Source organism: Danio rerio, chromosome 6, assembly GCF_049306965.1.
Source record: "Danio rerio strain Tuebingen ecotype United States chromosome 6, GRCz12tu, whole genome shotgun sequence".
Lineage (NCBI taxonomy): Eukaryota > Metazoa > Chordata > Actinopteri > Cypriniformes > Danionidae > Danio > Danio rerio.
This window is the reverse complement of record NC_133181.1, coordinates 5577054-5593066: the sequence shown is the minus strand read 5'-3', so window position 1 is coordinate 5593066 and position 16013 is coordinate 5577054. Positions and strand designations below refer to the sequence as shown.

At 36.4% G+C, this 16013-nt stretch overlaps 1 protein-coding gene and 1 long non-coding RNA gene across 25 annotated transcripts in view; one reads left to right on the top strand and one right to left on the bottom strand.

Moving 5' to 3' along the window:
* Positions 1-1126, bottom strand: part of pcdh9 (protocadherin 9) — a 512656-nt gene extending 511530 nt beyond the window's left edge. For both annotated transcript variants that reach the window (XM_009302118.5, XM_009302119.5), the window contains exon 1: positions 528-1126. The gene's annotated coding sequence lies outside the window, so the exon portion shown is untranslated. The remainder of the gene's footprint in view (positions 1-527) is intronic.
* Positions 1127-1272: 146 nt separating this feature from the next.
* The window catches only part of LOC137495912 (uncharacterized), a 453250-nt gene continuing 438509 nt past the window's right edge, over positions 1273-16013 (top strand). For 17 of the 23 annotated variants that reach the window (XR_012407548.1, XR_012407549.1, XR_012407545.1 and 14 more), the window contains exons 1-4: positions 1273-1328; positions 2048-2196; positions 4812-4878; positions 5615-5688. This is a non-coding gene — a long non-coding RNA (uncharacterized lncRNA). Of the gene's footprint in view, positions 1329-1862; positions 1973-2047; positions 2197-4811; positions 4879-5614; positions 5689-6128; positions 6217-6504; positions 9394-11206; positions 12831-16013 lie in introns of those variants that run through there. The other 6 variants (XR_012407563.1, XR_012407562.1, XR_012407566.1 and 3 more) reach the window with 6 other exon arrangements.

The window sequence follows — 16013 nt, the reverse complement described above, 5'->3', positions numbered from 1 at the left end:
CAAAACAAAAATGTGGCATATATATATATATATTTATATATATATATATATATATATATATATATATATATATATATATATATATATATATATATATATATATATATATATGTGTGTGTGTGTGTGTGTGTGTGTGTGTGTATATATATATATATATATTCAGTGATAAATGTGTTTTATAAAGATGACATGGCATTCTACTTAAAATTCTTTGAATGCATTCTAACCTCCACTACTGCCTGGTCTTCATTGTAATCATTTCCCTGTACAAACACCGAGGGTCTGGATAAAATAATGCAGCCAGTCAAGCACTCAGCCTCATCATCTTTCAAGACATTTCACACAAAATGCCGCTAATCTCACCCCCTTCAAAGTTACACATCTTGTATTTGGAAATTAATCTAATTAATATGTATTTGTGAATAAACAGCATATGCATGAGAAGCGACTGTGTGTTTTAAACAAGACGGTACATCAATTCTGCATGCAAAACCCGTTTGGGTGTATGCATGCATGCGTTTTCTTACCTCGGTTCACTGTGAGCTTGCTCATACGGAGGTTATCAATTCACGGACATAGTGACAAATCCGATCAAGCAGCCAGAAAAATGATCCGACTCCAATATAAAATGAAGGTATCCGTGCTGATCACTGCTTAGAGGACTAGGTCAGTGAATATTTAAGTATTTTAGACGTGCAAAAAAAATCCAATTCAAAGAACAGCTGGTTTTGGGAGGAAATGTTGATTTAGCAGTAATCAATCAGACAATCTTTATTAACTTTCTCCCGCAGATCGGTGGCGCGCGGAATGCGGTGGTCGGTGATGAATCAGGTGATCCACGCGCGCGTTAACGGTCCCGTACGGTCATTCCGCATTACCGGAGGAGCCCTTCAGAAATGCACCTGTTCTGCTCAAATATAAACATAAACTATCCCATCTGAGAAAAAAAAGAGTCAAGTTGAAATACGATCAGATCGTTCCTCTCTCAGTCCTCAGCTAGAAAGAAAATCCACGGCTTCAGTCCCGGTGTCTTGTGCGTGATTCGCCGCGCACACCTGAATGAGGGAAAAAGTCCAAACGGTGAGATGTGTTGGGATGCTTATCCTCGCTCTCTCCTCTTCCCCAGACTGAATTTCTCGCACCAACTCTGAGTATGCCCACAGGGAACGCCCTCTCCGCTCCTGATTGGTCCTTCTCTTCATTAACGTCGCAGTGATGGGCGGGGGAATAATGCGATTGGTTAGAATTACTGTCACTCAAGCGCGCTGCTGAGACGGAGTGAACTGCCTCAGAAAGACTCTGCGGGCTGCGGGATGAGGACGCTCAATGTACGGTTCCATTTCACCTCATTAAGATCATTCCGTGTATTTGTTTAGAAAATAATGGTTTCAATGGTTACACAATCTGTAATTTGTGAATGACCGCTATTTTAAACATTAAAGAGTGCGGCGTCATAGTTGAACTGCTTGCAGTGACAAACGCGTTTCAAAACAAACACATTCTCTTATAAACGACTGGTGCTAAATCAGAAACGCAGCAATAAATATAAGCTTCTGCCAAGTTAAATATGCTATTAAGGTGGTTGAAATATCAGCTACACTGTTTAACTTACTTGTGATTTTTTGTTTGTACGGAGATATCAAGTTTGAATTGTATCGACTAATCAAGTTATTTAACTGATTTTCTCGTTTTTAACGAACTCTAAACTATGAAGTGACCTTTCATTGTAGCTGTCATCCGTGTTTTCACAATTTTTTGTTAGCCCAGGTTGGTAAATCGCTACAAACGTCGACGCAAACAGTTAATAACTTTAAAACATAATTACCAAAATCCCCTCAGTGTTTTATTAACTGTAAACATCTGTTTATGACGGTTATGAAGATACATGTGTTGAATGTCAAGTCAAATTAGCATTGTACTTGCATGTGGCAACGGCTTTTGTTGTTAGGAGAGGATGACTGAGATGAAATATGTAATAGCAGCAAAAAACTCTATGTACGTATTTTTCTATTCTATTTTAGTTAATGTTTATTACACTGCATTTCAGAAGAGAGACAGACACCAACTGGAGAGCGGAGTATATTTAGTTGAGTTGTGGTATGCAGCACCATCTAGAGGCGAACAGAAGATACAAGCGCTTATCTCTCATCTGAAACACGGAGCAGTAGTGAGACGACACTCCTGTCGAGGCTCCAGGTGTGTGTGTGTGTGCGCAGGTAAAAGCTTTGTTAGGTCAAAGAGGGAGGGACCAAAAAGCCAGTCAGGTTCTTGGAAATTATTATCAGCTCTTTCTTCCACTGACATATCAAGGAATGGGAAGATTAAAAAGAAAAAAAGGAGATACAGGAGTAAAGAAGATATTTTTGGCTGGCTGACAGCCTGGGCCGATCTATCATTTCTCAAACTCAAGAACTGTGACTAAAGCATAACTGCAGTTAGTCAAAAGACATACATCATAAGGGTCACACTGTAGGCCTACATTTTCTTGCTCCCATACAATATATTAATAGAGTTAAAATATTAAATTCACTTTATAAAGGGAGTAAATTACATTAGTGAGCTTCTTTTGTCACAGTATGACATTTCTATAAGTAAATGCTTGACCAAATGTTGGGTTAAAACTACCCAGAATTTATATAAGGTGTACTTTTTTTGGACTTTGCAATCTCCATGTCACATAAATACACTCACCAGCCACTTTATTAGGTACACCTTACTAGGTCGAGTTACCCTCTTTTGCCTTCAGAACTGCCTTACTTCTATGTGGCAAAGATTCAACAAGGTACTTGAAATATTCCTCAGAGATTTTGGTCCATATTGATATGAAAGCATCACGCAGTTGCTGCAGATTTGTTGGCTGCACATCCATGATGCGAATCTCCTGTTCCACCACATCTCAAAGGTGCTCAATTGGATTGAAATCTGGTGACTGTGGAGGCCATTTGAGTACAGTGAACTCATTGTCATATTCAAGAAACCAGTCTGAAATAGTTCACCCTTTATGACATGGTGAGTTATCCTGCTGGAAGTAGCTATCAGAAGATTGGTACACTGTGGTCATAAAGGGATGAACATGGTCAGCAACAATACTCAGGTTGGCTGTAGTGTTGACACAATTCAGAGATGCTCTTTTGCTGACCTTTGTTATAACGAGTAGTTATTTGGGTTACTGTTGCCTTTCTATCAGCTGGAACCAGTCTGGCCATTCTCCTCTGATCTCTGGCACCATCAAGTCATTTGCACCCACAGAACTGCCACTCACTGAATGTTTTTTTTTTTTTTTTTGGACCATTCTCTGTAAACTCTAAAGATGGATGTGCATGAAAATCCCAGTAGATTAGCAGTTTATGAAATACTCAGACCAGCCCGTCAGGACCAACAACGCCACATTCAAAATCACTTAAATCACCTTTCTTCCTCATTCTGATGCTCGATTTGATCTGCAGCAGATCATCTTGACCACGTCTACATGCCTAAATGCATCAAGTTGCTACCATGTGATTGGCTGATTAAAAAATTTGCGTAAGCGAGCAGTTAGACAGTTGTACCTAATAAAGTGGCCAGTATGTGTAAATAAGATTATTACAATTTTAATACATTTTTTATTGCACTAATCATACATAAAACACAATATAAAGGTTGAAAATGAAAAAAATCAAATATAATAATGGTAAAAACACTAAATAAAATCCACAAAGCATAATGTACAGCATTTCTGCATCCAATGATTTTAAGAATTAACATGGGAATAAAAAAAACTATTATAATAATTTATGCATATCTCAGATTTTTTTTTTGCTTTCAACAATTTCACAGTAGAAATAAAGAATCAAAATCAATACAAAAACTGTTAAAGTAAGAGATGACTTAGCAAATTTCTGTCTGTGTATGTGAAAGTTTGCCAATAAAGTAAAGCGATTAATAATATATTCAAGACTTTTGTTGGACTTTCATAATAAAAATGATAATAAAAATAATATATAATATATTTTAAGTAAAATAATTTCAAATAATTATAAATTTTGTCAAATTAAAAATATGTTTTGCCAGATCTATCTAGAAACTTCTAGTTTACGACATTGCATTAAAAATAAATGACAAAGGCTCTCTTTATCTGCATTACAGAAACTGTAGATGTTCTCCATTTCAATGTACTTTGGTAATAAAGATGTTACTGGGTGAATTGTATGCAGTATTTTAAAAAAGAATTTCTCTAATTTTATTTTTAATATTTGAGTTATTCAACGGGAGTCAACCAGACTCATTTCCAATTAATATCAACTATAATAGCGAAACATTTACCTCTAGGATTAGTATTATTTTTATAATCCATTTTTAAAAAACTTTTATTTAGGAAAGAAAAAATGTACAATATAAATGGGGAAGTAATCTGTAAGAGACTGGAATACAAGTACATACAATTACAAAGTGTTAAGAACAATAGGTAAAAATAAAAAATAGAAGGAGGAAAAAAGAGAACAAAATAAAGAAAGGGGAAGTACAAAATTAAATAAAAAAAACACAGAAAGCATCAAAGACTAACATACTGGAAGCATGATATTTTCATAAGTTTCTATTAACTTGAAGAAATTTCTGTTCTTCCATAAAAGTATAGCTTTAAGCAACAAATCAATTTTGATTAAAATGGACAAATGAGGGAGAGGATTTAAGAAACTTTTGTTTGTGGATAAAGAATTCCACATATAATATAAAAAAGTTATAGATACATTCTCATTTTTATTTTTGGGACTAGAATAATAACAAATAATATCTTTCAAATTTATAGTACATTTTTTTCTTGCTGCATTCAGTGGCTTGGTGACAACATCCTACAGGAAGTGACATCATTTTGGTGGGAAAGCAACAACACAAACATCAGTGAGTATAAGAAATGGAGAAGTCACAAAACTATCCATATTGTTTGATAGAAATTTAGATAACATAAATTTAAATGAACTTCTGAATCTTACATTGCAAAAAAGCTAACAAAATAATAACATTTACATGAACTGCTTTTATTTAAAGTCATAAATGCTATTTAGCACCACTGAAACCACATACTTTATGTTCATTTTTGCTAAGGTATAGAATTAATTCATTGCATTTCCACACAAGCAAGGTTACAAAGGTTAGTATAGTCAGGCTGTATTGTAATCATGACCTTTTGAATTGGGTGATGCTACACAGCCAAGCCATAGCATTTGAGGAAGCTGTGATTTCCATGGATATTAGATTAGCTATTAAGTTTTGCTTTTACTCTGCAATAAATTAGAGTCCCATAAGTGCAGAGCTTTGATTTTTGGATCGACATTTTCTTTTTATTTTCTGCATTGCTTTTTTGCCTAGTATGAATAATACACACAGCTCATGTCTATGATGCTGGACTGTTTATAGTTTATGCAGAGGATTATCGCAGAACTGACAACCTTTCAATTGAGTATTGACGAAATTCTGTGATGGCAGAAAGACCATGAATTATGAAAAGCGAAACATAAAATGTATTGATAAAGCATCCTCTCATTATTGAGCCAGTTTAGTCACAGATAACTTGTCTTGTCCTGAATTAAACACATTGTTGGGCGTAATGCTTACATGAAATCCTCTATGATTACAGATAAGCCCTAAGGTCAACGGATAAAGCCACATATCGAAAGAATCGACATATTTGAGCAGTTTCTTTGTGAAGAGGTAAGTCAATTTCTTAAAGATGTTGAGCTTTTTCCTTTCCTGAAGCTTATGATTCAATGCATTTAGCTCAAGTGTTCTTCAGCAAGCAAATGGAAAAGAAACACATAGCTTTTATTTTTTATTGCAAGAACAACTTGTTGACACTGTGACATTTACAGTTTAGAGAATGAATTAATCTGAATGTTTTACTGTCAGTATAATAAATAAATGTTCTAATTTTGCTGTTTTAGAAACATAATTTTTGTGTTTCTTAACAGGAAAATGTGTTTTTTAAACTGGCTAATTCAAATGAATTCATGGAAATGTGCATTTAAAAAAAATAAAAATAAAAATAATGTAGACATATCACTGAAGTATATGCGATTTAGTTAACTTGCTTGACAAAATGTAAAATAATAATATAATTATGTAATTTTGGGCTTGTTATATTTCCAAAACAGATAAATAAGATCCAGCCCTTGACACCAGATCTATCTAGACAAAAAGTCATCAGAGTTTCCAATACCCAAACCTGTTAACCAGTATTCAACTCAATTAAAATTCTCCTTTCAATATGCTTATTTCACGTGACCGCCAAATCAAGGCTGCGGTGGGAGGAAACCCGGAAGTATAGGATTAGCACTGTAAACATTGCAGTAACATGCTGTGAACTACAATCCTCCAGCTGTTGCCAAGATTTCAAAATGCAGAAATTGTTTTAAAATCACTTTAATATCATCCAGTTCAGTTTAATTTAAACATTTTAACGCATATTAGGCATAAAACAACATCACAATCTCTTTCTTTAAGAGTAACACGCTTAAGTTTCCTCCTAAGCTTCAATTCATGGCACCAAGTAAACAACATGGGGACGCTTGTCTGCTTCAGCCTATGTAATCCGGAGAGTGATAAAACAATGCAGTCCTCTTTAGCACACCCTCGTGATGTCTGTACTAGTGTTGTTTTGGTACTGAAGTTTTTAAAACGTCAGTTTCCCGATAACATTCAAGCGCCACTGGGTGCGTTCTTAAGCCACTGATTTGCCTTATTATTCATCAGTGCTAAACAGAAATGACTGTCAATGGTCTTGAAGGTCACCAGTTCACCACTCTTCACCGAGTGCAAACACAAATACACGGACACTGGAGCATGAAGCAGCCGCGAAGATCATTGGAGTCATCCAACGGATCGCTCATCTGTGTTGGCACTTGGTAAACATTGTGAATGCGGTGGGTGAACTGATGACCTTCTTGGCCAATCATAGTCATTTCTGTTGAGCACATGAACACAATGGCAAATCGGCACTGTTTAAGAACGCCATCAACTTTTCTGCAACAGAACAGCGCAAACTTTTCTGTAACTATAGTAGTGCTGTGCGTCATTTGTTTAACCCTTTAAGGTTACGTGCTGACTGACTGACTGACTGGCTGACTGACAGGTGTGTGATGCATGAGGCCAAAAAACACAACGTAAAGACGTTTCACTTTACTTCAGGACACATTAATACCACTCTGAAGGTCTATTGGAGACAATTATAAATATTCCTAGCAAATCTAATAAATGTCGGAAACATACTTGTTACATAAGCACGCTAAATCGCACTTCAGTAGCATTTATTTGAGAGCACACAAGAAGATCTGCGCTTGAGCAGCATATATTTATATGTAATGCTCATAGGCTATTACATAAATGCGATCTCGACTTGTAGATCTGTGTAAAAAACGCCTGCCGCCACAGCTGGAAATAATCCTAGAGGAAACACTGTAATTTTTAAAATTTTTAACGTCTAAAAATGAATGGAAGTGAATAAGACCGGAAGTCTAGAGCCTAAATGATTCAAATGGCTGCGCCCACTTGTACTGGAGAATATGGTGAATACACAGTTAACAACTCCCTGAAGAATCTACAGTAACTTACTAACAGCAGTTAGTCAGTAACTTACTGTAAATCATCTCAGATTGGTTTCTTTAGCATAATGTGTTCAACTGTATTCAAATGGCCTCCACAGTCACCAGATCTCAATCCAATAGAGTACCTTTGGAATGTGGTGGAACGGAAGATTCGCATCATGAATTTGCAGCTGACAAATCTGCAGCAACTGTGTGATTCTATCATGTCCATATGGATTAACATCTCTTAGGAATATTTCGAGTAGCTTGTTGAATATATGCCACAAAGGATTAAGGCAGTTCTGAAGGCAAAAAGGGTCTAACCCGGTACTAGTTAGGTGTACCTAATAAAGTGGCCGGTTTAAATATGCTTTAAAAAAAAGCAAGTGCAACAATCTGCCAAATAAATATACAAACATAAAGATTCAATAGTCAACACATCTTTCACGTTTTTGCTTTTCAGGTAAAATTCATCTGGTTTCAAGGACATTTTTTTTTTTGCACAAAACAAGACCAGGGTGCTCATTAAAAACATGATTGCTTTCAATTTTCAAAAGTGTTCTTTCACTTCTCACACTTCTCTACATTTAAAAGGTTTTTCACTTCTTCATACCTCTCATAATTCCATTCGCCAGACCCAGTGAATACAAGCTTTCTGAGAACTCGGCAAAAAGAGCTAATCAAACCCGAAGCGACAAAGCTTGGTTTCTTAGATGCGCGTCTGTGAAGCAAGTGCATTTACAGAAAAGGCTTCAGAAATGCACAGTCACTGTAAGTCATTAAAATGTGGAACTGTAAAAAGATAACCGAAATAGAAGTGCGGCTCCTAACTGCAATAAACTGTAAAACATCTAAGTGGCACTTAAAAGCATCCGAGTGATTCAGACGGCAAATCTACTTAGAGTTTCAACCCGTTACAGTTGGCGACTAATTTCAACACCACGTCTGCCATTCAGAGAGAGTGTGGATATACAGCAGTATTTGAGAAAACGTGTCTCACACATGCATAAATAAACAATCGCACTGGTGCACATGTGCAGTGATGGCTGTAGCTGTGGCTGAGGCCAGATGACGGTTCCTCGACCACATACTGACTGCCAACCTGGCCTATCTACCTCTTACGGTGTGAGTGTCTGTGGGAGTGTGTGAAAAGGAAAGATATGGAGAGAGAGAGAGGCGATCTCTGGGGTTCCGGACACTCCTGCTATCTTTAGGCACAATCTGGGCCGGTGCAGGATTGGACAGAGCAGGCCAGAGAGTGATAAATGTTCACCGATGGCCCATGTGGCAGTGCCAAGAGATGAGTTTACATCACAGTCTCATTACAACTCTGATACAAGGTTACTGGGACAACAAAGCAGCGTCCAAATCACAATGACGGCGTCCAGATTTAACCGAAGCGAGCGTGATGGAATCTAAAGGAAGCGAGATCTGGCGAGAGCCGCAACCCCAATAGACGCTGAAAAGGACACGTCTGCTCCAATATTCAGATTAGTGCTGTGCTGATAAGGGCTTTTCTGTGGTTCATTTAAATATGATTATGTTTGATTTCACCCATTGTGTATGCGTGATTACATTCTTCAGGCTGGCTTTTACAGTAAGACATTAGCATTGTAAAGCTAAGGGTATAGTCTGTCATTTTCTTAAAAAAACAACAATATATCAACATAATTAAGCATGTGAGACTATTATGCCCCTTTTTACAAGATGTAAAATCAGTTTGTAAGTTTGTTTTTGTAAAATATGAGTGTGTTTGTATGTGATGTTTCAGCTCAAAATACCCCACAAATAATGTTTTCTAACTCTTTTTTTAACTGACAATTATAGGCTTTGATCCAAAATGTGCTGTTTTGCTGGCTGTTGCTTTAAATTTAAATGGGATTTTGCTCTTTTCTAAAAGGGGGTGGAGCTACAAATGCCTATGTGTCAGCATAGCGGGAGATTTAAAACAGGACTAATAATAGGTGCGTTCGACATGAAGCACAGCTGCAGCCGGTGATCAACGAGATTAGCCGAGTGCAGGCGGGGGCGGAGTTAAAAATGGAGCCATCTGTGTTTTGTTGTCATTGCTTAATTGATTGATTATTGATGGACCGTTTGGTTGGTTGATTGATTGATTGATTGATTGATTAAACTATTTTCTTTGAGGCTTTACTATACTGCAGTGAGCACAATTGAACATAATTGAGGTTAGTGGAACTATATATTACAGGAATGCATTAGCAAAAATGTGATCACAAGTCTGGTGTGTGTGTGTGTGTGTGTGTGTGTGTGCGTGTGTGCGTGTGTGTGTGTGTGTGTGTGTTTGTGTGTGAGTGCGCGTGTTTGTGTGTGAGTGCGCGTGTTTGTGTGTGAGTGAGTGCGTGCGTGTTAAGCAGTGGCCCCAAACTTAGGCCACACTTGAAATCTCTGAATGTCATTGCATTTACATCAAACCAAGTGGCATTTGCAAAGTTCTTCTATATTAGAACTAACTTTGTAACATTTTATATGGCGACTTTTGGTGCCAGGGTTATTGTTTATTTATTTATTGGTGTTTTTAATTATTAATTGATTTTTTTGATGTATGTATGAGGCCAGCTTTTCTCAAGTTCACACAAAAGTCCTTTTGCTTTACACTATTTTTGTCCTCTTTTTTGACAATACATCTATTTTTTGATCATTTTAAAGCTAACAAACTTTTTAATTTTTTTATTTATTTTGTGCTTATGTCTTTAAATGCCACTTTTGTACCAAATACAAAGGGCTCTATTTTAATGATCTACATCTAAAGCACACTGCCCAAAGGCATTAAGGGCGTATCCGAATCCACTTTTGCTATTTTAAGGATGGAAAAATATGCTTTGCGCCCTGGCACATGGTCTAACAGGGTTGTGCTTATTTTTTGTGACTTATGGGTGTGTTTTGAGCATAACGTGCATTAACTCTTAACTACCCCACCAAGAAAAAAATTGCATTGGATTGCATTTCTTAACTCCTAATGTCGCAAGTTAACACACTCAATGCATCTTTTTTTTAAACACATCCCATAAATTTCTAAAACATCAGACTTTACCAAATCTACTTTTATAGTAAAAGTACCGGACTTAATACATATCCACAAAAAAGAAAGAAAAAAAAATCAAAATAAACCTTTTTGAATACTAAATCTCCTTTTTTTTGAAGTGTGACATAAAATATTTCAAATTCTCATTTAACATGTTTTCTTCTTTTTTTAACATTAAAACCAAAATCAAGTGTAGTAGTGCAACTGGATATTTGTTTGTTTGATTATTAATATTTTTTTGTAAACCAACAATGCTGCGCCTTAACACACCTCCTTTTTAGACCAGCACACCCATGAGTCCAAAAAGTATCGCAGATGGATTTGCTATTTATCCAACGTGGCGCAAAACGTAAAAATCACAGTTGCGCTGGTCTGAAAATAGCAACAAATCACGCCATATACGTCTTGCACCTTATTGCGCTGAGTGTATGATAGGGCCCAATGATTTTAGCAATGATCAAATGCATTAAAATGGCTTTTTGGGACATGGCTTTTGCAGGGGTATATCTCTTTATTCCTTTCATATAGCCTACAGTATCTGGACATTTTAACTTTTTAATAACTGTGCGCAGCATTTATGCTCTTTTGTTTCTCTGATTCAAAGCAAAGTCCTGTGTATGTGGGTCATGAGTCGTCAGCGGAGATCTAGAGTGCCTATGAATAACAGGAAACGAGGAGGAGAGCGAAACGGAGAAAAGGAAGGAGAGGAGATGGAAATAAAAGAGTGTTGGGCTCTCATAACAATAATCTTTGCACTACCAAATGGAATTTCATCCCCTGCTTGCTAAGCCAGTGTCAGCGCCGAAAGCCCCTGGGGAGCACAGCAGTGTGTATTAATTACAATTCTGATGCACGCTTATTGAAATCACACAAAATTAAAATTCTTCCATTTCAATTTGCTTCCTGAGAAGGAAATGTCAGCAGACAAAGGCTTCCCTCCCTCCATCCCCCCATTTCTCGACTTCGGAGAAAAACACGATTTATTTATTTATTTTCTTTCTCTCCGTTTTGAGCTCCTCGTGACATTTGTTAATGTGAGTGTATGTTTCACATTTTTACAATTTTATAATCGGCAGGCTGCAGAGCAGATTGGAGCAGCTGGCAGTGGGAGAGACAGATAAAACTCTGATTAGCCCAGAGTGAGTCACACACACACACACATACACAGTTGTGCATATATATATAGACACACCCATGGACTAGCCAGTCATTCTCTGTCTGAGGCCTCCATGTCCAATCACAGCATACTCGCATCAAGAACTTACACTAGTCAAGCTCAATTGACTCATATCCTCCGTCATAAAGAGCAGCTGACACCAGCATTTTGTGTTAGTCTGAAATGGTTTATGGTGGTAAATGGTAAACCGGCGCTGGTTAATGCTAATAGCGCACTGGGCTGTGTTTCCTAAATGTATCGTAAAAGGTAATTGGTGCCTCTGGTTTCTAGGATTTGCTTAATATGTTTAATGTGCTCTTGGAAATGCAGGCCTTGTTAGTTTAAGGGTCTGTTTGTTGATTCCTTTAAAGTATTTTTAGCTCTTTTTGTAGGCTGCATGATATTGGGAAACATTTTAATGTTTCATATTTTCCTTACAAAAATATATTGCAATATGAATATTTGAATATTTTGTACATTGGATTATTTCATACACTGTAAAGAATATATGTAAATTAGAGGTTTTCCATATATTGTGATCCATTTATTTATTTATTTATTTATTTATGTATGTATGTATGTATGTATGTATGTATGTATGTATGTATGTATGTATGTATGTATGTATGTATGTATTTATGTATGTATGTATGTACTGTATGTATGTATGTATGTACTGTATCTATGTATGTATGTTTGTATGTATGTATGTATGTATGAATGTATGTATTTATTTATTTATTTATTTGTTTGTTTGTTTAAGCTGGAAGGGCATCCGCTGCATAAAACATATGCTAGGTAATTAATTATATTTGTAAAACGCCTGTCCTCAACTATGGTCTTCGGTCACAGGATATTTATTTACTGTTTGTTTCAAAAGTGTGGACTAAGATGGGAAAATAAAGCCTTTTTATTCACCTTGATATTTCTTCTTGCAACTTTTAATATTGAAAAGTTAAAAAAAGGGACTGTTATTAACATTTTTGATTGTTTAAAGTGATATATTATCTGGGTCGGTGTAGAATTTTACGATATGAAAACTTTGTAATAAACTGCCAGTGTATTTTCTTTTATTTTACTGACTCATTTCTGTTTATAATAATTATTATAGATTATATTATTTCAAACTACTATGATGTGAATAAAAGTCACTTTTTTAATAGAATTTTTTAATTTTCCATAACGCAATTGACAACCGTAAATAAATGGAAAACACAAAATACAAAAACTGTTAATTAACAAGTATATTTATTCACAGTGTAGATCAGTTCATTTGCACAAATGAAACAACACTTTAGCAACACTCTATGTTAGACTGGAGTCTAACTGTACTAATGGAACATTCATTCATTTTCCTTCGGCTTAGTCTCTTTCATCAGGGGGCACCACAGTAGAATGAACCGCCAACTTATCCTGCATATGTTTTACACAGCAGATGCCTTTCCTTCTGCAACCCAATACTGGGAAACACCCATACACACTCATCCACAACCATACACTTCAGCCAATTTAGGTTATTAAGAAATACCATGCCAAATGTAAGCAAGTAAGTCCTAAAACAAGCAAAATAATCAGCCAATGGGGTATGCAAAATAATCTCGTTTTTCGTTTTGACAAGATTATTTTGCTCATCTTGGAAATATTAGAATTTTCAAATGATAGACTAATTTGTTTTATATTTAGCTGGTTGTTGCTAACTAATGCACTTTTTTGTTACTTGTTAGTGCTGATTTGCTGTTGGCTAATGAACCAATAGCATTAGTAGGTTAGTATCACAAAACAACTGTTAGACTGTTTTACTGTTTTACTAAGTCTTACTGTTGATGCTAGTTTAAGGAATCGTTCTCCCAGAGATGAAAATGCTGTCAAAATTGACTTGCCTGTATGTCAGTCCAAAACCGTATGACTTGATATGTCTTGTTCTGTAGTGGAACATGGAAGACATTTTTCAGAAATGTCTTAGTGCTTTTATTTGTCCTTAAAATGGAATTCAGTGTTTGGTTACCAACATTCTTCAAAATATCTTTTTTTGTATGTGTGTGTGTGTGTGTGCTCTGCAGAAGAAAGAAAGTCATTCAGGTTTGAGCAAATGATGACAGAATTTTCATTTTGAGTGAACTGTTCTTTTGAGAATGCAAAACACAACATCTGCTGGTGACAAGTGGCGCTGCTCTTTTCAACAGTATCAAAAGGAATTCTTATTAGTAAAAGTATGAGATGTTCTGTTCACAGCCAGCGGCACACACTGCATGTGACTGACTCACATGTGCATATGTCACACTCTCTGTCACAATTACTCCATTCTAAAGTGACATTTTGATTAGTCACAGGATGTAAAGCTTTTACGTCTCTGTCATTCTCTCTCTCATACATATCTGTATATAGTATATGATTTTCATGATGTGCGATTTATAGAAGATTGTGTAAAAACTTAAAGTCCCTAAGAAATCAAAACTAAGCATATGATTTTGTTAGCTCACTTTTTTTTTTTTTTTTTTGTGGTGAACAATTCATCTGTGCATGTCAGTAAGAAATGACATTCAAAATCACAAAAACATGACAAAAAAAATCTTCTTTTCATTTAACAGAAATCGAGATAAAAAATAAACAGGGGGCTAATAATTCTGACTTCAACTGTATATATACATACAGTTAAAGTCAGAATTATTAGCCCCCTGTTTATTTATTTATTTATTTTTTTAAATGTCACTTACCTGATTTATAATGATTTGTTCTGCTGTAGTTTGAAATTTATGCCGAGAAAATGCTGGTTTTCTCCCCCAAGGACTTATTATGCAGTCTCTGTTGCCATCTTGTGGTGGAACGCAAACCACTGATGGCGGCCGATACACTGAATCTGATGCCCTGAAATTATAAATAATTAAAAATAAGCACTATCCTTATAAATAAACTGCATAGTTACAATCTAAGCAACTACATTCTTGACTAAAAAAAGCCTTAAAAGTACATTATGTTTTCCAACAGTAGTAATATTTGTCAAACTGTAGAGTGTCCTCTGATTGTTGCTGTATGTGGGCGAAGTAATACACAAGACCGAAAGGTTAAGAGGCTGGACGAGTGCTGTTATTTGCATAATATTGCATGGCTGTCAGCCAATCAGATTTAAGAACCTGACAGAGCTGTTTTATATGTATCCACATGCTAAGACTACTACAGCTGTGTTGGTAAAAAAAATGAAAGCATGGATCATTGTCACCAGCTCACAGAACCCTCTCAGACACAGTGCTGTGCAGATGTGTCGCCTTGACCCTCGGTTATTGCTCTCAAAGTGTCTGTAATTCATGCCTATGATGGAGAAAAGACATTTCCATTCCTTTCAAATACCCTTAAATTGTAGGCGTGTCATTTGGTCAATGGCTGAGCTTGATAAATAGAAATTCGAACCATTTGTAGTCTGACAAGTCGAGCATTTCGCCTTTGGAAAAGAATAAGAGTGAACGGTACACTTATCACCATGCCACTGGTGCCTGTGGAGTAAGAATATATCAAGAAAAAAATGACTGCAGTGAGAATTCTTTCACTCAGCCGTGTTGTTTTTAGTTTCCAACGAGGATCTTTGAAAAACAGACTTAGTCTTAGGGGTTTTCCTATGGCTTAGAAATGCTCTGTTTGGCCACATCAACAAGCATTTTTTCTTTCTTTCTTTTTTTCTAAATGTGCTGTGCAATTTACATCCAGTCGAGTATGCAATTATATATATTTTTTGCACTTTAAACCATGCAAAAGGCTGAAACCGAATGCTTCTGTATACGGTGGGCTTTGAGGTTTATGTGTGAAATATATAATCTGCCCATCTCTCTCCCCATCCCTGCCTATCTTTATCTGTCTCTCTCTATCAAGCCAACTATCTATCAACTCTCGCCTGCCTCAGCCAGACTCCAGGAAGTGACATCATCGACACAAGACAGATGGTCCCATTAGATAAGAGAGGTCTGGGTGGCATCACAGCTGGATGGGAGTTTTCAGCGAGGCATTTGTCAGCGGAACATCTGAATGACCTATTTACTTTCGGAGAGAGCTGTAGATTTAAGGCCAGACAGTGCGGTGGGGTTGAGAGCCGCCGAGTCGTGATGTTAGACAAGGCCATAACCATGTCTTGAACACTAAACGAGCTAAATGTGATAAAGGCCCTGCGTGTAATAGCTTTTGGGCCTAAATGTAGTAAAGGCCCCAAATGCAATAACTTTTAGCACAATCGTTTGAGCAGTCAAGGTGGCGCTCGGACGTCGTCATG